The 26,389-nt window shown below is 40.5% G+C and overlaps 1 protein-coding gene across 1 annotated transcript in view; it reads left to right on the top strand.

The window, feature by feature from the left end:
- Positions 1 to 26,389, top strand: part of LOC113017186 (endophilin-A1-like) — a 61,749-nt gene that overhangs the window by 7,998 nt on the left and 27,362 nt on the right. The window lies entirely within an intron of this gene.

The following is a 26,389-nucleotide window of genomic DNA, read 5'->3' as shown; positions in this document are numbered from 1 at the left end:
AAATATACAGTTTTATTTCTGGAATAAAGCTGAGTATTATCCTTGTTCGGGACTATTTCAGTGGCAGATTATTGACATTTGGTGCCGTAGTGACTATTTTCAGAAGCAGGCTGAGTCAAAATAAACTAAAATCATGAATGAACTTGTCATGTTGTGTTGCTGTGTATGGTGGATCACAAGCTAAGTGTATGAATGAGGTATTGTCTCAGTTATAAATCCAGGTTCTACAGGTGTTTCTTTAAAAACACCTTTGACTTGTCACATATGAATTTCCCATTTGATTGGAGGTGGTGACGGATCTTTGAGGTGAGATGGCTAGCAGGCAGGTAGCGAGGCCTGAAATAGATCTGTGAATCACCAGTAGGCGTTATTGGAAAGTGAGGGGGCAGCAGGCAGCACGAGACGTCAGAGACCCGTAACTCTGGAAACCAGAAAAGAGGGACTGTCTGTCTGCCTGTATCTATGAGTTTCTCTCTGTGTGTAAACTGAAATATAAACCCGATTTGTCATCTCTCTGGTGCTGATTAACCATCGACACTCTGACTGCTGTGATGTCGTTCACGGCCATGGTTTATTCATGGCTGTACCAGGCAGAGTGCAAACACACAAGCACAAAGCAGAGAGAACCGAGTCTGAGCGACAGGGTAGATGCTGAGCTGCAGAGGTGAGAGATAATAACCCGTGATTACATGCAGCAGCGCGGCAATACAGTGTGCTGCTTTACTAAGTAATAGCAGGTTGGAAAAATCTAATTCAATAGGAGAAATAACACATTGAGGAAAGTCTGAACTCAGAAAATTAAAAGACATAGCACATTATTATGAAATTAGGACTTATGTGTTTGTTTATTTTCAGCTTCTGTCTCATTTCAGGAATGTCAAGTTAATGTTGTGTAAGAAAAATAAAGGACAAAATTCATCCACTGGCCACTAGAGGCACACCCAGAAATATTAGTTATTCGCCATAGACACAGATATCTAAAAAAAAAAAAAATACTAATAAAATGCCAGAATTTAACTCACTGAAACTGATTAGCATAATTAACTGCAGGGGTTGATATAGTGGTGAAAATCCTTCGAAAAAAAACCACGTCCTCCATTCATTTGTTATTAACCATGATCTAGTTCACAGCCATGGTTTATGTCAGACAGAGAGCAAAACTAGCTTAAGAGAGTAAAACTGTATGAAGTTGTAAACACATTTATTTCTGCTCTAACAGGAGTCAACTGGTATTGACTCACTTTTGGAGCCATTGTCAAGAAGCTGTTAGAAGAAACTGCAGGTTTTGGTACTCCAGTGTTGGTGTTGTGGATCTTGTTGCCTCACAACAAGTAGGTCAAGGGTTCAAATCCAGGATGGAGTTTTTAGGTTCTCCCTGTGCCTGCATGGATTCTTGTCTGATACTCCAGCTTCCAACCACAGTCCATGCACGTGAGGCTAGCTTGTGATTTTAAATCTGTGTATAGCAGATTACAATGGATGGGATAGGCTCCAGGCAAAAATTAGATTAAAAGGTTAACATATAAATTTTAGCTATAATTGAGGTGAGATTGTAGAGCAAAATGAATTAGGCAGAGCTCAACAGATGAGTCATATGTTGCGACAGCTTTAACAACAATCTGTTCACCTCATTTGACCAGGCTCGTCTTATCTGTGACAGAAACCTTGCAAGTAGAAAATTTTTCAAATGGAGAGCATAAAAAAAAACCTTCGTGTTTTCCACTTCTTGCTCATGGGGTGTGTGAGCCAATCACACGCGAGAATTGGGAACATTAAAACTTGATTTGAACTTTTTGCCTGCTGAGACGTGAATCTGGGACACATCCCAGCATGTGTGTGTGTGTGTGTGTGCTTTAACAGATGGGAAAAGAACAATCAGAGCTGAGCTAAGCAAGCAGTGGCAGTGTGAAGCCAACTGCCAAGTCGCAGTGCCACCAACCAAGATGGCCGCCAAGCAGGAAATGGGACACCTCGGTCTAAACGGTTGAATAAAACATGAGAGAGGGAGAGAAGACAGAGATCGATATCCAACAGTACAAACGTCAAAGAAAGAGGAAGAACAATAAACAAAAGATCAAAGAGGAAGTAGATCATAAACAGGCCTTTCATTTAATAATTTCATACGTTTTAAATCTTCATCCCTGATTTTTAACTTATCCTTCACTGAATTTGCCTTCATTCATTTAGTATTCCCAATTGTTTGAAATGTGGCATTTTAAAGTAATATTTTGTTGTTTTATTTAACAGGTGTCTCCAGTTATTTCTACTTTTCAGATTTTGATGGTTATAGCCATTATAAGCCACTCAGTGATGCACAAATTCCCATTTTAGTTGTAATTTTGCATGTTTTAGATACAAGCATACTTAATTGTTATTCAAATTTACCCATTACAGTACACATAAGATTGAGATTTCATTGCATTAGCTCCAATTGTAGAAAAATTTTGCACTTATCTTCATTTGTTTATCTTTGCTAGTTACAATGATTCGCAAAACAAGTGGCCTCCTGATAGCCAAACTACAATCTTATCAAAGGGAGAGCCCAGCCACTCTTCAGAGGAAACTCATTTCTGCCTCTTGCATCTGCACTCTCACCCTTTCAGTGATTAGCCAGAGCTCGTGACCATAAGTGATGGAACATAGATCAACCTGTGAATCGACAGCTTTATTTCCCTTTAATCTTGCCGAGATGTCATTTCTGGAAGACTTTTTAATGGGAAGGGACACGGGGATTGATAGTTGATGATTAATGAAAATTACAACAGGTAAACCTTCGATATGAAACATGACCACAGAATGTTATAGGCTTTGTTGACTTTAATTTGGCAGGAATTTATATAAATGAAAATACGAAGGTAATCAAAGGTAATGAAAGGCTCCCTCACTCTTTTGTGGCAGTAGACTCATTTGCAATGAATCCACCTGCTTCTTCAAAGGTAATCTTTTCATCTCCCCTTTTTGTTTTCTGCCATGTTTCTTTGGTTTAGCCACTGTTTCTTTCCTTGAGCTCTTCAGTTGAAACATGTTCCGCATAGGCTTGATAATAAACTACTATCATATTACATCCTTATTAGCAGCAGTATTGCTACATACAGGTAATTCAGAATGCAGTCGTCCTTACGCATACATGGAAATTTGACCTTCAGTTTGACCTTCAGTTCAGTACTACCTTTAAATCCATTTAGTATTTCATAATAGATTCTCTGCCTCATCTTCACTGATCTCACCTGGACCCACAACACCAATGTCCTGGTAAAGAAGGTCCAGCAGCAGCGCTTCCTTCATGTCCTGAGGAAGAATAACCTGGACTGGAAGCTGCTGCTGGCCTTCTACCACTCCATAGTGGAGAGCATGCTCTCCTACTGCCTTGTGTTTGGTACGCAGGGGCCACAGCTGAGAAAAGGAAGGCTGTGCAGAGGGTAATAAACACCAAAGAATCACTGGCTGCCCTATACCAACCCTGGAGGCCATCACCAGATCCTCCTGTCTCAGGAAAACCAGCACCATCACAGGTGACCCCTGCCCACTGCATATTTGACTCACTGCCCTCCGGACAGTGCCTCAGGTCAGTCAGGTCCCACACCTCCAGACTCACAAACAGCTTCTTCCTCTGGGCCATTTGGACTGTAAACAAACACTATCCCCCCACACCCCACTCCTGCCCACCCACAGTCACTCAGACCACTACCACACAGACTCTATACTTGGACCAAGTCCTTTGCACTACATTTAGGCACTTTGTAACTTGTCCTTTTAATGTGTGTCTTCCTCTTATTTTGTATATATTCCTCTTTTTTGTTATTCATTCCTGTTGTCTAACTATTTATGTGAAGTTATTCTTTTATATGCTATTGTATTCTAAAGCTCTGTGGTTTGGTCCCTCAGTACATTTCTGACTTCTTCAGTTTCTATAACCTGATTAGATTTTGCAGGTCATCAGGTGCAGGTCTGTGAACTGTTTTATTAGAGTTGGATCTAAGTGTGTTCAAAGTGCTTTCAATTACTGTGGTCCTGTTCTTGGGAACAAGCTGCCCACTGACAGACTCAGAACATTTTTTATTCTCACAGTTGCACACTTAATAACAGTGTGTGTGCACATGTGCTTTTCATTGATTTGTGGATTTTTTTTTTTTTTTTTTTTTACTGTTATAAGCTATGTGGGGGTAGAGCAGGTCCCCTACTTATCGGAAGGTTAGTGGTTTGATTCCTGGCTCCTCCAGTCTGCATGTCAAGTATCCTTGGAAATACTAACGCCAAGTTGCTCTCCGAGTATGAATGTGTGTATGAGTATGAATGTGTGTATGAGTATGAATGTGTGTATGAGTATGAATGTGTGTATGTAGTTAGGAAGCACTAACTAGAAAGAAAGTGCTTGTGTGATAAGGTGAATGTGGCATGTTGTATAGACCTCTTTGAGTACTCCAAGAGAGTAGAAAAGCACTATACAAGAATCAGTCAATTTACATGTTGTAGACCCACATCAGTTGTTTTTATCTTTCATGTTCAGCACACTGAGTTTACATGAAATTAAATGGGCTACATAAATAAAATTCTGTTTTCTGATCATTTTAAGTGGCTAACATTAACATGTGATCATGGGTCAGGTTAATGTCGATGATAGCTGTGTAAAATGAAAATGTTGAATGTGTTCAGCTGCTAGTGAGGTGAGGGGCTGTGCACCTGCCAGTTGTGCATCAGCTGAATGAGGTGAATACGGCACTCCTAGTATCAATACTGCTGAGTATCCAACTAAGTGTTACGGTTTAGAGTCATTATGTCTATATGCTGCCCTCAGTGTTGTTTTCCAAATTTTCATATCAAAAGATATCAGGTGTAGTAAATGTTATCAGTCCTGCCCATCTGTAACAGTAATAGACAGTGTTAAATGAACAAGATAACACAGTTTAATGTGCCTACAAAGTGTCAAGTTTGTCTGTCTGGTTGTACCAGAGAAAGTATCTCAGCAGTTGGAAACAGTGGCTGCCTTCCTTAGCAACCGTATTTGATCAGCACCAGAAGCAAAGCATTTCCTCAAAGAGCCTAAAAATAGTCATCTTTCATAGTTTGCTCTACCTAAGGAAGTATTGAAATATTTCTTGTGTGTGTGCCTGCGTGTACCTTGCAGTTATGTTACTATATTATTATTGTTAGTAGTAGTAATACTAAAGATTGAGTAAGTTCTGCGTTTTCCTTGTTCTACATAAATCTAAATGCAATATTTGAGAGATTTGAACTGTTAATGTGGCAAAGTAAGTCTTTTGTGAGATTGTTATGAATGAAACACTCAATGAGCTAATTCAGAAATAATGGTCCTGAGATTATGTTTGCAGGCTATTACACTTATATTCACTATATTCTGAACCCACAGCCCTGCTCTGCATCAAGAGTAAAGGAAATGAATGGGTGCTTCAAGTTTCTTTGAGGATTTTCGGTTTCCTTAAAGGCTGAGGTTCAGAATGATCTCTGATCGTCCCGGTTATGTTGATAAAAGTTCACAATGAGGTATTTATTTTCTGTGGAAACATAGTGAATTCATCTTGTATTTCACTGCGTGGTAGTTCTCTTTCCACATTTTTCTTTCAGCTTGCAGTCTGTTTGTGTTGACCCTAGACTTGTATTTGACGATGAATGATAGAAGAAGAGAAAGACACAGGAAGCACCCTGAAGATAATTAGAGAGAAAGAGGTGAAGAGGATTGATGGAGCAGATTGAAGAAGCTGCTATTAAGTGGGAGCAGATGGGAGCACAGTTTGTCTCTCTTAAATTCAAATTATGGTGACAGGACACTCAAAAAAATGAGGAAATAGAAAATAATGTGTCAATAATCAGATTTAATAAGACATAAAGATGTGAATTTGAACAAAGATTGAGGATAAAAAGGATGTTAATCAGTCTGTCTCTGCTTCTCTGTTGCTTCCTGATCAAACATGCTTCTCTCTCCCTTCGAGGGACGTGTTGTCCTGGCAACCACACACGTGTGAAGTGAAGGCAGGCTTGATGCAAACACACATACACACACAGGCCAGGCTGAGCTCTGGTTGGCTCGCTCAATAATTGATTGTCCCTGAGGGCTTCACACGTGAGCAGAGGACCCGCGTGTCTCCGTGTCCTTTCCTTTTGTTTTCAAGTCACTTCATCAATTTGACCTTTGACCTCCTCACTGCGTGCTGATGATGTGGCTGCAGCCATCAGCCACTGTAAGGGAATTCAGCCTAAAATCAATGAAAGCTGGACGAAGACAGAAGCTCTGCTGCCCGAGGCAAAGCTCCAGCTGGGGGCAGAATGAATCCCATTGGCTGAGATGAACCTTAGGCTGTGTGGGTGTAATCAATATGCTGTATATTACAGTGTGGAAAACAGACGAGTGCTGTCATTTTGACCTCCATGATTTTAAATTGCTCATTTGTATTTAATTTTTTAAAATTACTCATCAGATTTGACAAAAAAAAACAATTTAAGATCCAGATTAAGAGTCTTACAGATTAAACATCTGTTTAACAGATGATGACAAAAACTTCTAAACTGAAACGTGAAAATCTTCCAGAATCCACAAAAAATCAGCACGTCCTTGTTTTTGTATCCGTTTTTGTATCTAATCGTGAGGTTTTCTTTGTTTATTATTTTTATTGTTACCAGCTGACAGCAATCACACCACTTTTTCTCACCAACACATTTACTTGATCTGATGCCTGCAATTTAACCATCAGGTCAAGTATAGGTTAAATGAATTAAAAATAACAGTTCATTTGAAATACCATCACTCTGATTTATCTATTTCATAGTTGTTGTTTTTTTCCACCTAGCATACATTTTAAGAATAGCATTGACCATTTAATTACAGATTGGGAAAGTAAGACATATTTTTAAAAAGCACAAATAGGACAAAAACTAACACATCTGAATAATCTAATTACTAGAAGTAGAACTAACATGTTGCTTTAGCTACACTAAAATAAGGAAATAAAAGAGCAGGCTGAACAGGTCACAGTCCACATTTTAAATATGCACCTCACAGTTATCTACAACAGCTTAAGGAACGCACTTTTAACTCTTTCTTCAGAAACTGGTGAGATCATTGCTGGCCTGCTATCCGGTTGTTCAGTCTGACGTCACTAGCCGTGTCTGGGTCTAAACTCCGCTGCAGGTCCATATATCAAACGATCACTATGGCATTACTGAGAGTTGAAAAACTATCTAAAGTCTTTCATCTTTAATAAAATGATCAGCGTTCTGCTCTACCAGGTGTAACAATTGAGTTTCCAGGCATCCATGAAAACAGAATTTATGACATTTAACGGAGTTAGAAGTTAGCAGGGAGTTAGCTCGCTAGCTTCTATCTAAATACAATATAGCATGTCCTGACTGCGGGGTTTTGGAAACAAATTAAAACGTACAGCTCTGCTATCACTTCCAGCATAAATGAAGACAGAAAACTAAACAGCAGTGACGTTTGTAGGGTTACTTTAGTTTGGCTAGCTGGTATATAATGATGTGCTACGTGATTGCTAGCGACACAGCTATGTTAGCATAATATAAACAAGCTAACTTTTTTTCCACTCGATAAAAGTTAACGTGAGTGTTCTCGGTGGTCAGGAACAAATGTAATCGCATGGCAGGATGCTGTAAAAGGACCAAACTTCAGCCAGGAGAACAACTGAGATAATCCATCCATAATACAAGGTTAGTCATTCATATACTGCTGCATGGGCTGGGCTGCCGTTACATCCTAAGGTTTTAAAAACTGAGCTTAAATAAATGATTAGTGGTAATAAAAGCCGAGGGAGGTCAATAGTGATCACTGACTGTTTTAGGAGCTTTTTGAGATCAAATAGAAGAAAATACATAACATTAAACATGTTAACAACACAAAAGCCATATTAAACGCAGACTACTTTAGACCCGGAAGTAGGATTCGTCACGTCATCACTGAACAACCGGATAGAGATTGAAAATGTGACGTCACTCAGGGGTAAAACCGCAAAGAATTCTGGGAACTCGTGGCAAGAGGTACTAGCGCACGCAGGTTTTCAATTGAAATCAGTCACACAGCGATAAAAAGAAACACAAAAAATGGCAAGAAGCTGTTGTATTATTAACTGCAATAGCCGGTCGCATGACAGCCACGGAAAGCCGACGGGTAAAGAGATCGGTTGTTATCGGATTACGTCGTTGAAGAGAAATTGTTCGAGCCATGTTTCCGAAGCAACAAAGAGGCAACGGGTGGCCTGGATTGCAGCCATTCAAAGACAAAATATAACGTCCCAGAACACTCCAGCTCACAGGTTAGTCTGCTCCAAGCATTTCCACAGAGGTCAGTCTGCTGTTGTAGTTAATGCGTCATTTTTCATAACATAATTGGTGATATAGGTTACAAGCAAGTCTGGCGCTGAACAGAAATTGTCGCGCTATGCTCCTTTATTTATTGTGCATAAATAGTAAATTGTCCTGACACAATATTGCGTTTCGCTTCTGTTATTACCATGGTACATTGACAAAAACATATACTTTTATTCACAGGATAAAACAGTTTTTTTGTATCACTAATTGTCCAGTGCGATTACAGCATACAATATTATTGTCACTGCTACATTTCTGTGATGCTACCAGAAATTATTTCCACTACTAATTAATTACCGTTGAGCTCAAAGGTCCTATTAATAAACGGTTAAAGAATGTGTATTTATGACGACAATTTGTGAGGTAAACTTATGATACGTACAATAGTCTTTCGTTCTACACGGTGCATTTCAAGGTCCTGCACCCATCTGTCGGTAAACTGTACCTGGGCTTGTTGCAGTGACCGGAAGTTACTAAACTTCACGAGTGTATGCACTCACTCCAAGAAACGTATGATTATAAATATGAGCGTGGTGAAAGTTGGGCAGCACGCTAACGTATTTTGTCCCTCTGTGTGCTCGTAAGGGTCTGACCCTTTCACTGGTTTGATTTTTTTCCTCGTATCTTTTCTTTGACTTTTCATCAAGTCTGTCTTTGTACGGACCGGCATTGTTCTCCTTCGTTTTGTACATACCTTTTTTTGGGGAAAAGAAAAAGCAAGAATTTATTGGAACCGAAGAATGAACGTTTTGCGGTGCTGCAAATGCTTGCATTTGATGCGGTACTTGGATTGTTTTGCCACGAGTTCACCGCATGCAATGCGCGAAAGTCACGTGGTCTGTCAATCTCTATATATGTATCAATATAAATGCTGTATATGTAGTATATTTATTAATTTAAACATATGTAGCCAGTTGGCTAAGGTAGATAGCCGATAACAGTTGCAGAGTAACTTAAAATGGACCAACTTGGTTTGGGGCATCTTATTTTGAAAATCTAATCACTTTACAGAATCTTAAAACATCCAAAGATGAACTGGAGGGTTTTATTTTGAAAAAGTATCACTATAAAGTCCATTATCTACAATAGGAGTGGGCAATCTGGCCTTGAAATTATATCACAATATTTCTAGGAAACACTGATATTGATGTGGAAGAAAACAATGAACAATGCTCGCAGCTGCGACTGAGCTGAATTTATTAGTGCAAATAAAATGGACAGTTTCCATTCTCCTCTTTCAGTGAGCCACTGCTATTAACGACAAGGGATGGGTATCCGGTGCGATGATGGCAACCAGACCGGAAAGCAGCGCACATTTCGGTGCTTTATTTCTGTGCTTTTTTTTTTTCCTGAGATGTCATACACTTTGGATTCCAGCCAATCATTTTACCTTTGCAAGCGTAGTAGGCGGGCCCAGGTACGTACGTTCTTTTAGAGCAGAGCTACAGATTAAAAATGCCCAAGGTGAAGCGGTCAAAGTCTGGTTGTACTTCACAGCAAAAGATGCAAACTCAGCAGCCTGCAACAAGTGCTTTAAGGTGATACTGTGCAAAGGAGGTAACTCCTCGAATCTGATGAAACACCTGGCGACGCATAGCGTTTTTTTTAAAAGCCGAGAAATGCGCCGTATTTGATAGCTTGCTGTGAGACCTCACACTGAGCACATCTACTCCGGGTGTGGTGCCTGTTATCGGACCAGGAGTTTGCAACATCCCCCAAGAACCCGAAGAGTAGAGTCCTGGCCCCTAGTCCTGCCAGTGTAGCAGAAATGATGACGGATGATGATGGCAGCAGCAGCCGTTCTTCTCTGCGTGAGTAGCTTAATGTTGTTCGTGTGTAATTTACGTTGAGTAGGCTAACCACGTTATTACATTAATGCATGTAAGGTGAACTAGCAAACACAGTCGTAGTTACATGCGGCTGTCTTCTTGTTTGATGGCAGATACTCCCATCACCCTGGCCAAAAAGGCTAAAAAGACCAAAGAAAAAGTGGAAAACAGTTAAACATGAGAAGTTTTTGGACAAAGTTAGTGTTTTTTTTTCACAAAATTGTGAATCAATTGAAACAAGGCGCCGGCTGCAGCGCCATTACAGTGCAATAGTAGTGACACAGCATAAGTCTAACCTAAGCATAAAAGTCACCTCACTGGTGCTTTTCTCTGGAAATGTTAAAGTATAAAATTACTGAGTAATATTTTAACAATAGCTGAAGTAACTTAACCTTTGAACTGATGAGGTGCTGCACAAAAGTGTTACAGTGTTGTTTTATGTATTTCCAGCTGCTTATAGTTCCATTATGTATCAATTCAATTCAATTTTATTTATACACGCCAAATCGCAACAACGATCATCTCAAGGCACTTTATATTGTAATGTAGACTGTACAACACACAGAGAAAAACCCAAGCAAGCACTTTGGCGACAGTGGGAAGGAAAAACTCCCTTTTAACAGGAAAAAACCTTCGGCAGAACCAGACTCAGGGAGGGGCGGCAGATCATAGTTTCCATCCACCCTTTGTGCTCCAGCGATGCTCATTTGAGCCATTTGTTTTTGTTTGGGTGACACATTACCAGCTGCTAGCATCACCTCCTCACGTGCCCTAGTCACCTCATCATTGTTGGAGGTTAGCTATGTGCTGTATGATATGCAGACTCCTCTTCATCAGGACCATGAAAAGGGGTGGATTTGTGAATTAACTTTTTAAAGTAATGGCCACCGATATTATGTTTTTATAAACAATCAAACGCCCCTTTGCAACCAGAGAAGTTGCTTCCTGCTGACTGTTAGGAAGAATGCAGGTTTGATGCTAAAGTCGTGTCCACCTTTTTTATACAGTCTTTTTTTGTGCCCAGTGGGTTACAGGGGAATACTGGCATTGTGGTATGGCCACCACATTGTACAAGTAGCAATTACTTAGCTATGATGAAGCAAAAAACTTGTGTTTCTATTTTAAGCACTGAGGTGAAGTCTGGTAATTAGGGCCAGGATTAGCCTAATAACTGAGAGTAGGAGGACCATTAGAGCCTGCTCAATTGCTCATTTAAACATAATACAAATGGAGTGTGAATGTATTTTCTTAAAAACTGTCATTTAATGTAAAATATAATGTAAAAATCATTGATTTGTTATAAATTATAGCCTTAAACTGTCCGTTTAATCTAATGTGCAAACACTACCAGTCTCACCAAGCATGACTGAAGATGGTTCAGTCCCATAATCCAGTGTTAAATTTCCACTGAGTAGCATCAGTTACATGACTGACTAAGTGGATGGGTGGATTTTGTTCAAGCTGCCGTGTTTACTCAAATTAAAAGCCTTTAAATTCATATCATAGATATTTATTTTTTGTGCTGCATTTTGAAATGTTTACCAACTTTTGTTCAAGGTCAGCCTTCTGCCACCAAACTAATTAAAAAAAAAACAAAAAACAAGAAGTTAGGTGTGCATGTTGATTTTTTTTATTTTTTTATTTTTCTCCCGGTGCTCTGACCCAAGGTTCCCTCTTTCAAAATAAACGCCCTGCTTGCCAGCCCCGCTGACATGATGACACACTAGCAATTCTGACAGGGACGGCGCGCTCGGCTCTAAATATATCAGAGTGATCGAAGCGTGCATCTGTGCTTCTGTGTGTGCGTTTGTGTGCAGCTGCAAAAACAACTGGTCGCAGTGATTGCAGACTATTCATCCTCTCAAGCAGGAAAATCGATGCTCAGCAGAAGAGTTACAACCTTGCCAGTTTATTTTTTTCCCACTTATATAAGGCTGCTTCAGCTTTTAACCTCTTCAGAGAGCAGCACTAACATTAACAATCATTTAGAGGGGTTGGAAATTTTCCTGAGTAACACATTTCAGGAAACTGCTGCTAAAAAGTTCAGTCCCCGGTAATCAATAACCACAGTCCTGTGATTGTGGTTATTGCACAATACTCCACTGCTCTGCTCGTTACAGTCCAGTGTGATAAATAATAAATACATGAGGCCAGTTGTCCTTTTGGAAGCTGTGACACAGTTGCTGATTTTCCAGAACGGATTTATCAGATCTTTCTGCTTTAGTGCTTGAAAACTGCACTTGTGCTTACAGCAAAAGTTCCAGGTTCACGTTTCTGCAAAGTCTTTCTGCTATAAAAATGATGGGAAGGGAAGCCTTCAGAGTCCTTGTAACAAACCATTTGCACCCCCCTGTTGTACAGGCACGACATCATTCCTGGCATCATTATATTTTATATAAAACTGGAATAATTCACTGACTTCACTGCGGTTTTTCACGCATTGCAAACCCTCTGCTGGGCCTAACCCTTCAGGCCACATGTTTGACACCTTAAAAAAGGTAAAAATTCTGACGTGTTTCTGTAGATTAATCATTTTGAACTGAGTGCACTCGATCTCTGTGGGTCTCGCAGTTGCTTCTAGCTGTGTCCAGCTGACAGGTTAGTTGGCTTTGAAGAGGTACAGATGTACAGGTGAAGTTAGCTCTCTGTCTTCATTCTTGTCTTTGCCGGCTTGTGTGTTTTACTTCTGTGGTTTTTGCTTTTGGCCTACAAATGCTCATTTTTGTAGCATACCCCACCCGTCTCTCTCCTGCTGTATAAAGCTGGTTTGCTGAGGGGGACAGGTCCACTTATCAAAGAAAATGCTGCACTTCACTAAACCTTATGCCCAGGTGCTTCGCCGCCATATTGCTGTGACAGTTCGACACGTTTCTTTATCACTGTGTTTGAGTTTTAGCACTGTGACATAGATAACACTGCCATCATCAGAAAAAGGTTAAAGTTACTGCCAACTGTCATTATCATCCATCATCTTATAAAAAGTTTGATTGGTCAAACTCAAAATTGGACAAAGACCATTTTATATACATCAAAGGTTTGAAGACACCGTTTTGCAGTTAAGTGCAGTGGATGAACCGATTATATCCGATCGCACATTCTTTTTCCTTTGGATGCTTCTTGTTCATCCCTATTGTTTGCTGTCACATTACAAAGTCATACTCCGCGTCCTCCTGAGCGCTCATGCATACTAATGTGTCACCATCAATCTCTGCTTTACTTCCCTCTCTTTCTTTTGAAAGCTTTCTCTCTCTCTCATATTTCCAACTCCCAAAAACCCAGTTCAGAGTAATGCTCTGTTGCAGTATGGGTCCTTTTGCTTGGCTTTGTTATTGCCCCATCAATCCTGAGCAGCTCTCTGAAGAGCAACAACAGGGCAGCCCTGCAGGGCTCGAGCACAAAAAGCCCTCTCATATTCTGAATAAAGTCGAGTCAGAGCCGTGTACTGGACGGCTGGCTGGTCAAATGCAGGCTGAGCCGTGCAGATATTTCCTGAAATATAATTTCTGGTAAACACAAAACGTCAGAGGGGAAATACATGGAAATGGATAGAATGGCAGAGAATCAACAACAGTGATATATACATACATATAAATATATTAGGGGTGCAACAATATTCGTATCGATATTGAACTGTTCGATACAGTGCTTTCGGTTCGGTACGCATATGTATCAAACAATGCAAAATTTTTAATTTATTATATCAACTTTTCTTCTGACAATGCTGTCTGTCTTGAGAGCTCAGTGGATCTGCGTTCGACTACTCCGCACTGTCGAGCGCAGATCCACTGAGCACAGCACAAGCTAGCAAGACAGAAGCTAAGCTCGTTGCAACATGGCAAATTGAACCTCCCCCACCCTCATTCAGATCTGGCCTTTGGAATATATGTATATGTATGTATATATCACCACTCCACTCCAGCGTCTCTTTTCATGCCATTTTCAACTTAAATATAAATTAGTGCATATAGAAATAACAGCCTTCTTTTCGCTATAGCGTTCCTGACTTCAGTGTATTTCCCAAAAAATTAAATAATTTCTTTAATTCCAAGGATTTAAAATTTTGAATAAACCAGCCATTTTATACACGTTTCATTTTTTTAATCAGACGATAAACTGAAAGCAGTTTCACGGTCAGGTGAGGCTCGCTCCTTTGTTGTTTAATGACAAATGAAGCAGACATAACATCCAAAGTTGGTTCACTGTTGAATTTTTGTGTTTAACAGCTTTTCACTGTAATTTTAATGTCATTTTTAAATATGAGGCCCAAAGAGGCATCAGTGGAAGAGAAGCAGGACGTCATCGGGCTGAAAAAACATCTTATTAAATTCAACAAAAAACAACTCAAGTGCATGATGACGAAATTGTTTCCATGGTTTTATCTGTTCCAACATTATGGAGGGCATTTTGTCTTAGTCATCCTTTTAATTTAAAAGGGATGGGGCTTGGAACTACTGCCGAGCTCCTCGCCATATCTGTAAGGCTGAGTCCAGGCACGCCTCAGAGGAAGCTCGTTTCTGCTGCTGGTTTCCACACTCTCATTCTTTCTGTCACTGCCCACAGTTTGTTGACACAGGTGAGGGTCAGAAAGTAGATCGACCTGTAAATGGACAGCTTCCCTTTCACACTCAACCATCTCTTTGCCACAGGATCAATACAGAATCCGCAGCACTGCCACTGTTACATCAATCCATCTGTCAATCTCCGTTTCCACTCTGTCCTCATAATTTAGGAGTAATTATTTTGGAAAATATGACAGCTTTTGAACAATTACATAACGTTTAGGATTTGCCGTGTGGTGCAAGCTGCTTCGCAAGCCATCCCTTTCCCTTACTCCCGACTGATCTGTTGCCACTGATGAAGGCTTTCTCAATCGGAGGTCCCCAGAAATTTGCACAGAATTTGGTTGGTGGCTTATTGAAAGTTTCATGGAAGGTTTTACTGTGTGCGTCTACCTGTCTGACCTAAATATTTGTACAACAGTGGCATTAAAGTAGCTGTAGATTTGGAAGAAAATATAAAATTGTGTAAAAGAAGTACTTTAGGATCATAAAATACTTTGCTTTGAAACACCACAGATGACCAAAACCTGCTGTATTTATTTAGCCCAGGGCTGTGTTGCTTATTGGAAGACATCTGTTAGTGTGATTGGTGTGAAAGGATTTAGTATTCATTGTACAGCCTGTGAATCGTGACTCGTGCATGCTGACAGGATGAAGAAGCCGCTGTCTGGTGTTAGTATAAATGAATGTGGTATTGGGTTCAGTAGGTCTAAGATACTTGTCTTTCCTTGAAGTTTATCTCTGGTTGTTCTTTCAAATTCGATTTCTTTTAATAAGTCTGGCGGATCTTTGATGTCTCTTTGTCCGCCTGAATGTCTCAGTTCTCGCTGTTTCATCTGGTTTCTCACCTTTTTTCTTTCGCACTTTCCACCACAACTGAGGCTGTGGGTGTAATGTGACATCATTTTTATGAGCTCTATAGTAGCTATGAATGATCCCTTGTTTTAATATTTCTATATGACTAAAGTCATAACGTTAGAGTGAATGTAGGGGAAATATATTTTTAACCGCATTCATTTTATGTGCTCTTCAGCTGTCAAGCAGCCTTTGTAATCACTGGAAAAGTCTAAAATAAAAACACTGAATAAAATGCTTGTTTGCAGTTGTTTCATATGTTTACAACCAGATTGCAGAACAATTCTTCTTTCCTAGTGGTTCATGTCCGCTTAATAGAGGGTCCACTGTTTTGCATGCCTTCCTCCACTTCTTCCTATCCAGAGCATCTTACAGTGTCACAGTCATATCATCTTTGATTTGGTCCATCCAGCACTTTTTGTGGTCTTCCTCATGGCCTTTTGCCACCTGGGTCTAATCGTCGGGCTGTGTCCGAGACAGAGTTCTCATCACAACGGCCAACATGGCTGTACCATCAGACACGCGACTCTTGTATCTTGTCAGTGATCTGCGCCACTCTTCATCATTTCCTGAGAAATCGGTCGAGAGGTAACAGAGTGATGATCGAAGATGTCAAGCTGAGGTGGCCCCGAGACCCAGGCGCCACCTCAACATCTTCATCTCCATGGTGTGGACTTTATCCAAACATTTTATTTTATGCACTTTATGAAACAGTTTTCTGGAATCCATTTTTTGTGCTTTATATACCCACCATCCACCCCAACCTCCTCCTAGAAGTTGATATCTGCATTTCATTATTTAACAGTTAATAAAAGGTTGCTTCTACTGTAAATATAATCAAGTCCCGACTGCAGGCTTTATATAAAAAAATGAATACAGCCACCATCACATCAAACGTTGGCTAACACGTCAGAGCTTCGGCATTTGTATTTTGGCTGGTCGATTGTGTTTGTTTTTGGAGCCAGTAGTGACCATACATGTATGCAGTGCTGCATTATCAGCTGCATTTATAAAGTGCACACGAGCAACACACACAGGAAAAAAGCAAATAAACAAAACGAGGACAGATTAATGGTGCCACTTTTATAGCCTACTCGACAAATTCAAACATAAACAACCTATCTGGAACCACAGTATGCATAATAACCATAAACACTCGGTACACTCAGAATAATTTATTTTGGAAATTAAAGGTGAGATCATTCTTTTAAAATAAAATGCCTCATGAGCTGATGATGACCTTTTTGTAGTCCCAAAGAGACCTATTGTAGCCTATAAGGAGTAGCTGATGACCCAAGAGCACAGACCCATGGTCTCTAAAATCAGTGTCCTTATTTGTAACACCTCTACTTATTAGCTAAAAAATTTACATGGGCTTGATTGTTACTACGATAGCTTTTTAAAAAAAACAATAACAAAAAAACAAATGTATAAATCATATTTGGTTTATAGTGATATGTAAGTAGAACTCAGCTTAGGGGTCACCGACCCCCGGAGCTCATCCATAATGCCGATGCCACACCTGCTACCTGGGCTCATAATTCAGACGCCCTCTACAGAAAAGGACAGAGCAGGCTGTACCTGCTGCGGAGACTCAGGTCTTTTGGAGTGAAAGGCCCACTCCTGAAACCTTCTATGACTCTGTGGTGGCCTCAGCCATTGTTTACAGTGTGGTCTACTGGGGTGGCAGCATCTCTGCTGGGGACAGGAAGAAACTAAACAGGCTGATCCGGAGGGCCAGCGTTGTTCTAGGATGCCATTTGGACCCAGTGGAGGTGGTGAGTGAGAGGAGAATGGTGGCTAAGCTGTCGTCCCTGTTGGACAACATCTCCCACCCCATGCAGGAGACTCTGACAGCACTGAGCAGCTATTTCAGTGGCTGTGGCACCCATGATGTGGGACGGAGAGATTTCCTCCCCACTGCTGTCAGACTCCACAACAAAGACTTCAACTGACCAAACACACACAAATCCACACATGTGTAGCAGCAATAACACTAAGCAATAACACTAAGTGCAATACTCTTTTCTGACATTGTTGTATTATACTCAGTTGTATATAGCATTTGTATTTTATTCTATTCTATTGTGTACAATTTTGTACAGTATCTTATTCTTATCCTATTCCAGTGTTTTTTCTCATTTTTGCTATGTAACTTTGCACTGTCCGCTTTCTGCTGTGACAAAACAAATTTCTCATGTGTGAGACTAATATTGGTTATCTTATCTTATCTTACTTGATGCTCTGCAGCAGATTAATAAAACAGGCTGTAACTCAAACCAAGGCATATTATTACTCTGATAACGCCATTCAAAATGGTTCACAAAGCACCAACAGCACAAACACAGAGGTCCACGTACATTAGAGTAAATGAAGCCACCCAACAGCACTCGGACACGTCAACTAGAGCAGCAGAGTCCCTAATGTTAATTTTAAGCAGGAGCTCACATCACTTAGACTCACTTCACAAATTACAGCTATATTTGGTTTTAAAAACTCAAAACCTAAAAGCAAAACACAATCCTCCTGGAACTGCAGCTTTTAATACTTGAGAGTTGGCTTCACCTTTCAGCCCTGACTGCTGCTGCTCTCTTTATGGCTGCAAATATCTCACAATAGCGGCCCTACTGATTAAAAAAAAAAAAGGGCTTCCAAACTCTTAAATGAAGTGTTGCATTTAGAATCAGAATCAGAATCAGAAAGGGTTTTATTGCCAAATGTTGAGCAGGTTTACAACATTAGGAAATTGCTGCGGTGCTTCAGTGCAAACATACTGTCATAAAAATATAAAAATAAGAATAAGAATTAAAAGTGCTAAGTGGATAGATATATACATGATATATACATGAGTGCAGGTGGTGATCAGTGCCAAACATGGAATGATGCAGTGAACACAGCGTAGGGTCATGTGTTAGTGGTGGGAACAGTCATACGGTTATTGTTCATGTGTCCGACAGCAGAGGGGAAGAAACTGTTCTTATGGCGAGAGGTTCTGGTGCGAATGGACCGGAGCCTCCTGCCTGAGGGGAGCAGGTCAAACAGACTGTGTCCAGGGTGAGAAGGGTCAGCTGAGATCCGAGCTGCACGCCGCAGTGTCCTGGAGGTGTACAGGTCCTGCAGAGATGGGAGTCTGCAGCCAATCACCTTCTCAGCAGAGCGCACAACACGCTGCAGTCTCTGTTTGTCCCTTATATGAAGAGCTTGCAGTAACTTAACAGGGCAAACAGCATGTTTTCTTCTGTGTTAATAAATTAGGTTGTGTTTGACATCATCAAATCTTTATTAATGAAAGGATTGAGTTTATGAGGTGATTTGTGGCCCTGCTGCATTTCCTTGCTCTTCTCCTTTTCCCTCTACCACTGCTGTTAATAATGTATGAGTGTTGGTTGGTGAGGTGCTTGTGTTGTCTGTGAGCTGCTGCAGTGCAGCTGGTCAAGGGCTTTCTGCTGGAATCTGAATGTCGCCTCTTGAGAATTAAATATGTGTCTGCAGAGCAGTGCAACCTGCAAGAATTATAATGCAACACGTGAGGCAATGATCCTCTGCTCCTGCTTTGTTTTTCTTTGCCCCTTCATGTCCTCCAGTCTTCAATTTTTTCATCTCCCTATTCTTTCTATCTCTTCTAATTCACCATGAGGCCCCTGATCCGATCTTTTCCTGTCCTGTCTAGATTACAATCTCTTTAGAATCATTTAGAGAGGTTCTGAGGAAGAGTTTAGATTCAGATAACGGGAATAAACAGTCCTCCAAAGACCTTGCAGGGTGTGTGATCTCCGTCTTTCCGAGGGTTTTCCTGCCCTTGGGTTGAATTTTTTTTAGGGGGTATTCATCCAAAACACACACTTCTTCAAAGCTTTGTGGTTTTCAAAGCGGAGTGATTCATGCTTCTGGTGTTTTTTCCAACATCCTTTTCATGCATTCTATGTGTGTCTCATTCTGCCTTCCTGTTTGGGGTCTGTAGAGAGGGTGGGGTCAGTAGTACAGAATAATAAAAAATAAAAATCAGCCATAATGTTCATTTTCTTGAAGTCGAAGGCCTATCAGAAGAGATAAAATACAGCTATAAAGGAAATATGATTCTTAAAAAGTGTTATTCCTCTGAGAGGAACCAAATAAATTAATAAGCTTCATATCCTGAGAACTGCAGTGTCTTAGTTAATATTATCAGGTTAAAGAACTTATTTAAAATCAGTTTAAAACACCTGGATGAAAAATATGATCTTTCCTGCAAAATATAAATATTAATTTCACCCCATGAATACTGTTTTTCACACATAAAGTGGCTCATTCACTAGGGGTAGCCACCAGGGGTTGCCTTTCATGACACAACTATAGTGGGATTTTCGTCTCCTCCTGGACACGTGTAAGAAGCTAAATTGATCCAAAAAAAGTGCTAAAGTCAATATTTTTAATGAACAGGAGCTCAGAGGCCAAAAATAAAAGTTTTTGAAGAGCAAACCCATAGATAATTATGACACTGTGTTTTAGCTTCTTTCAGCACTTTTCTTTAGTTTTACAGCCAAAATATTTGTTGAAATTTACTGTAAATGTTATTATTTATTGATTAAGATGATAAATTATGGTCATTTACTTCCACTCAGACTCACTTGTCAGTTTTCAAATCCTCGTTCAAAGCATAAAGCCAAAATACTCCATTTATTAATGAACGGCTGGCAGTGGATGTCTTTTTATTGTATTCCTGATGCTCAGGGACGTGTTAAATTTGTGTGCAGTGATTGGTGGTTTGCTGGACTATTTCTTCTTGGTTTGTCCCAAATGTAACATATTCATCAAGAAGGACAATGTTGTTCTGCTCCCAAGAAGCCAAAAATGTAATTTTTCAAAGGCTTAACGTTTGGTTTAAAGAGACAACTGGCTCTGGTGGGTTTACTTTAGCATCAAAGTTTTAGTTTAGGCTGGCAATATATGTAATTAAGCTAAAGAAATAAAGAAACATAATGTTTACATTGTAACGTGTTACATCTGCAGCTCTCCAAACTGCACAAAAGGAACTGCCTGCGATTTCCACCTGCTCAGCAGAAACTTACAGACTTTTTTGGATTTAAAAAAAACTATTAAATACAGCACATAACCCATAACTGACAATGGCTTTTACTGTCCTAGAATTAATATTTTTCATTGGATAACTGAGAAATCCCATGCTGATGAAACTGTTATATAGATTTCTTACACAGAAGGGTAAATCACATCTTTTCTTGGTTTGTTTTCCGAGATTGTGTAATTTCTCTTTATTTCTCTAGCCTTCTTACTTCTCTGACCTCTTCCCTTCTCACTCATTGCCCCTCTGTCTCTGTAGATGTACTTTTATCCCCTCACACTGATTTTCAGCCCTGCGTGTCATAAAATATCAAAAAGCTATCACTCCCCTCTCTCAGTCTTTCATCCTGATTTACTGCAGGTCTAGTAACTACACCTCCCTCTCCCTCAGTGTGGTAATTGAAAGCCTGCTGCGCCTCACATTTTCTCTCTGAGGAGTAAATTGCGAGGAGACGACTCATAATTCCTCAGCTAAATAAAGCTGCAAGGAGCGGTTGGTGTTTAGGTTTCTCATTGTGAAGCTGATGGCGAAAGCTTGCGTAATTTTCCTGAACATTCACCAGCTTTCTACATCAGATGATATAACCATGGCTGCTGCTGGTAAAATAAATGGACCGTGTGTAGGAACCTGGCTCCGAGACAAAAGGCTCTCGGCACTTTGTGTAATAAAATCACCTCTGCCTGGCAGCAGTGCACAGAACAGGAGATTATACCGTAACACCTAATGAATCATATAAAAGCAGCACTGGACATTGTTTTAAGTGAAACTGTAGCTGACTAATGATCATGTTTGTCCAAACTGGATTCAACATGACACCAGGAGGTAATTAAAGTGACACCTGAGCTGTTTCACCATCGTGAATATTGAATAATAATAATAATAATGGATACTTTATTGATCCCCATGGGGAAATTACTTGTTTTTCTCTGCATTTGACCCATTCACTCAGTGAAGCAGTGGGCAGCCCACTAAGCAGGCGCCCGGGGAGCAGTGTGTAGGGACGGTACCTTGCTCAGGGGTACCTCAGGGTAGCCGTTAAGTGGATTCGAACCGCCGACCTTCCGATCATGGGGCGACCACTTTACCTACTGAGCTATCCCTGCCCCAATATGAGGGATTTCCAAAGTTTTTTTAAGTTTCCTTAAAAATTCCCCAAAATATACAAACTTTCCAATCTCAGACCTACAAATAAGTTAACATAACTCTTTATTGTCATTGCACAGTCATACTTAGCACAATAGTACAACCAAATTGGAAAACTGTCCCACGTTGACACTAAACGCAACACAATAAACTTTAACGTGGATAAAAAGTGCAAAAAAGGTATGAATAATAAATTAAAGAATCAATATTCAGTGCGCATTATTGCCCCCCCAAAAATCCAAGGGGGTAATTAATCAGGTCAGCTGTTAGCCTTGATTAGTGTTGCAAATGCTGTCCTTGAGTCCTAACCCTAATCCTGCTTTTTACAGTTACAAAACAAGTCAAATTTCTGTAATGTTTTATTTTAATACTATATTAGTATTTGTTATAATCAATTAAAAGGGTAAATCTTAACATTGAGATTAAACTGTTTACATCTCACAAAACTAAAATCTTTTCATGTAAACAGACTACTTCATAGTTTAGTTTCTTGGCTTTTGGCATGGTTTGTAACTGAACAAATAAAACCAGAAAGCATTTTAATAACCAGTGACTGAGTACTGTATTTTTCGGAGGCGCATAAGGCGCATTAAGCTTAACAAAACAGTCAGATAAGCCAAACTTTACTCAACTAATTCAAGTTAAGTCATCTTTGAGTCCAGTCAAGTCATCTTTATTTATATAGCACATCTAAAAGAGGAATATAATGAAAAGAATTCTTCTTGCTTCCTCAACTTCCGCAGTGTTCATTTGACTTTGGGACCTGAAGCGGAGTTTGGACCCAGATTACTCTGCGAGGCTCCTGACTACAGTAGCCGTAATGCTCTGACAATCCATCAAGTGGTGCGGCATGAGCGCCGTGTACCACATAAAATCGGTTCGAGGTCAGTAAGCACAACCAGAATTCATACATAAGGTGCACCGGATTATAAGGCACACTGTCGATTTTTGAGAAAATTAAAGGAGTTTAAGTGCGCCTTATAGCCCGAAAAATACGGTAATGGTTAATGTAGATTTATTAGCTATTTTTGGCTTTGTTTCAGATTCCTGTCTGTCCTAGAAACCAATGATTCATCTGAAACTGGATAGGTTTGAATTGATATTTCTGCGTGCTGAAGGGGTCTTTCTCATCAGATGTCCTTTCATAAGCCTCCTGAAACTGCAGTGGCTCCACACTCATTTGAATCTGTACATTTGTGTCGCAGCATCAGCTTCCTGCCAGATTCACACTTAAATTGTAAACGTACTGAATGGGCCAACTGCAGCTGATGAATCAAACAAAGATGAACCTCGTATGCAGATGGCTGAGGATGGCGTGCTTACTCTGAAGCATTATTACTTCATTTAAATGAAACGCCCTACAGTGAAATACTCCTGACCCCCCCGATGAAAAAAACATTAACTTGTGAGTGCAGAGCTCCTTCACAGTGGCAGTAAATGAAGCAGCTTTAATGGTTTAAAGTGGTGCTTTGTCCTTGTGTACTTGAATGTATCACACTAATAATTATGGTAAATTATTTTTCCATAATAATTATGGACTACAAGTAGGGCTGGGTGATATGGCCTAAAATTCATATCGCGATATAATTTGAAGCACGTGCGGTAACGATATATATCACAATATATTCTTTTCTTCTGTATAACGTATTTTCCACACTATAAGGCACACTTAAAATCCTTTAATTTTCTCAAAACATTGAGACTGGACTGACTAACCAACACAAGCGCAAACACACTGACCTACACCACCAAACCATCGCACACACCAACCTGTAAATGCTCTTTTGCACAATATTATTACTAGATATATTATATATTATTATTATTATTTTTTTTTTTTTTTTTTTTTGCACTAACTTGTCTTGTAGCACCTTGGTTCCTGGAGGAACGTTGTTTCGCCTCACTGTGTATTTTTAAACTGTATATGGTTGAAGTGACAATAAAGTTGAACTTGAACTTGAACTTGAAAAATCGAGATTGTGCCTTATGTATGAATTCTGGTTGTGCTTACTGACCTCGAACCGATTTTTGGCGTGCAGAAATCTGTTAAAAAATATGTTTTAGTACAACTTTGGTAAGCCGCACTGCATGATGGATTGTCAGAGCATTACGGCTGCCGTAGTGAGGAGCTTTGTGGAGTAATCTGGGTCCAAAACTCCGTCCACTCTAGGTCCCAAAGTCAAACGAACACTGAGAGTTAAAAACGGTCTAAATTCTTTCATCTTTAATAAAATCATCAGCGTTGCTGCTTTAGCAGGTGTAACAATTAAGTTTTACATCCATGCATCCATGAAAACAGAAGTTATTAAATTTAACGGAGTTAGAAGTTAACAGGAAGTTAGCTCGCTAGTTTCCACCTAAACATGACATACCATGTTCTGACTGAGAGATTTTTGAAACTAATTAAAACATACAGCTCTGCTACCACTTCCAACATAAATGAAGACAGAAAACTAAACAGCAGTGGCGTTTGCAGGGTTACTGAAGTTGGACTACCTGGTATATAATGATGATGATGCTAGCGACACAGATATGTTAGCATAACATTAGCACAGTGAAGCTGGAGGATGAACGCCAACTTTTTTTCCACTCGATAAAAGTTAACGTGAGGGATTCTGGTGGTCAGGGACAAATGCAATCGCATAGCAGGATACTATACACGGGCCAAACTTCAGTCAGGAGAACAACTGAGATTATTCATCCACAATACGAGGTTAGTTATTAATATACTGCAACAACATGGGAATAGAACAGCTGCGAGAGAATTCAACATTAATGAATCAATGTTACGGAAGTGGAGGAAGCACAGTTTTTGGCTTTCCCCATATTTCAAAAGTGCATCTCTTTGCTATGACTGTTGCCCGCCATAATTTGCAGATGATAATTGTTGTAGCCGCTGCGATGCTTTCGACCAATACAGGCGCAGCTTGATGACATCATCAACATGCGCTATCGCGATAGAGCGGTATAGTCAAAATCTCTATCTTTGGCCAAATTTATATAGTTTCTGTCGTATATCGTTTATATAAAATTAAAAAAAACATCAAGATGGCGCTGGAGTGACGGCAGCCTTTCCAAGTAGCTCTGCAACACCGCACCTTTTTTGTTAACTTTAACTTTTTAGACTAGGCTTTTCAAACTTCTTTTTCACCTTCCTCTACTTATACCTCTTAGATATAGCAATACAAGATGGATAATGCACTTTTTAAAACTTCTGGAACCAGTTCCTTCATCTATTCGAGAGCGGAGCTGCTGGCACTAAAAACAAAGGGACAGACCGGCATGCGACACAACATCCCGGCCGAGCTAAAGAGGAGCTACAGAGGCTGCAAAGCTGGAGCGAGGAGAGTGGATCACCGGAGGCGATTCACTGTCAATCCCGACAGTGATCATGGGCAACGTGAACTCGTTACAGAATAAGATTGATGAACTGTGCGCTCTGAACAACCACAGACTATACCGTGAGTGCAGCTTGTTTATCTTCACGGAGACGTGGCTAACCGAGCTAACGCCGCAGGCTAACGTAGACCTATGCGGTTTCACATCCGTGAGAGCCGATAGGGACACGCAGGCCAGCGGAAAAAGCAGAGGTGGGGGACTCATTGTCTACGTTAACAACAGATACTGTAACCCTGGACACGTCTCCGTTAAAGTTTCGGTATGCCGTCCGGACCTGGAGCTGCTAGCTGTTAGCTTGCGGCCATATTATCTACCTCGGGAGTTCAGTCATGTGATCTGTGTGTGTGTTTACATCCCTCCGAGGGCCGACGCAACAGCTGCCTGTGAGAAAATACACACAGTCACAGCAAGACTTCAGACACAAAACCCCGAGGCTTTCATTATTATATCTGAAGACTTTAACCATGCCACACTGGACTCTACTCTGGCTGCTTTTCACCAGTTTGTGAATTGTCCCACAAGGAGCAACAGGACAATTGACCTACTGTATGCTAATGTGAGAGATGCATACAGAGCCACCCCCCTCCCCCCACTAGGGAAGTCAGACCACAACCTGGTTTACCTACAGCCACAATACACACCCCTCGTCCAAAGGCAGCCGGTCACAACGCGCTCCATCCGGAGATGGACCCCAGAAAAGGAGGATGCTCTGAGGGACTGTTATGACACCACAGACTGGGATGTGCTCCTGAGCCCACATGGTGAGGACATAGAGGGGGCGACACACTGTCTTACAGACTACCTCAACTTTTGTGTGGACACGGTCGCCCCTGCTAAGACGGTACGGTGTTATCCTAATAACAAACCGTGGGTAACACAGGAAGTCAAAGCTGTCCTCAACATGAAGAAGAAGGCTTTCAGGAGCAAAGTGAAGGAGGAGATGAAGGCAGCACAGCGGGAGGTGAAACGCTGCCTGAGGGAAGCAAAGGACACCTACAGGAGGAAGGTGGAGCAGAAGTTGGAGAGGAACAATATGAGGGAGGTCTGGAATGGTGTGAAAACCATCACAGGCCACAACACCAAGAAAAGCACAGTGGGGGGGGGACTGTGGAGAAGGCAAACGAACTTAACAACTTCTTCAACAGGTTTGACCAGCCCACAACCCCCCCACCCTCACCTTCACTACAGAGTCCAATCCCCACTCTCCT

The sequence above is a fragment of the Astatotilapia calliptera genome, chromosome 3 (genome assembly GCF_964374335.1).
Source record: "Astatotilapia calliptera chromosome 3, fAstCal68.1, whole genome shotgun sequence".
In the NCBI taxonomy this organism is placed as follows: domain Eukaryota; kingdom Metazoa; phylum Chordata; class Actinopteri; order Cichliformes; family Cichlidae; genus Astatotilapia; species Astatotilapia calliptera.
Note: the sequence above shows the minus strand (reverse complement) of the source record. Positions and strands in the feature narration are given on the sequence as shown.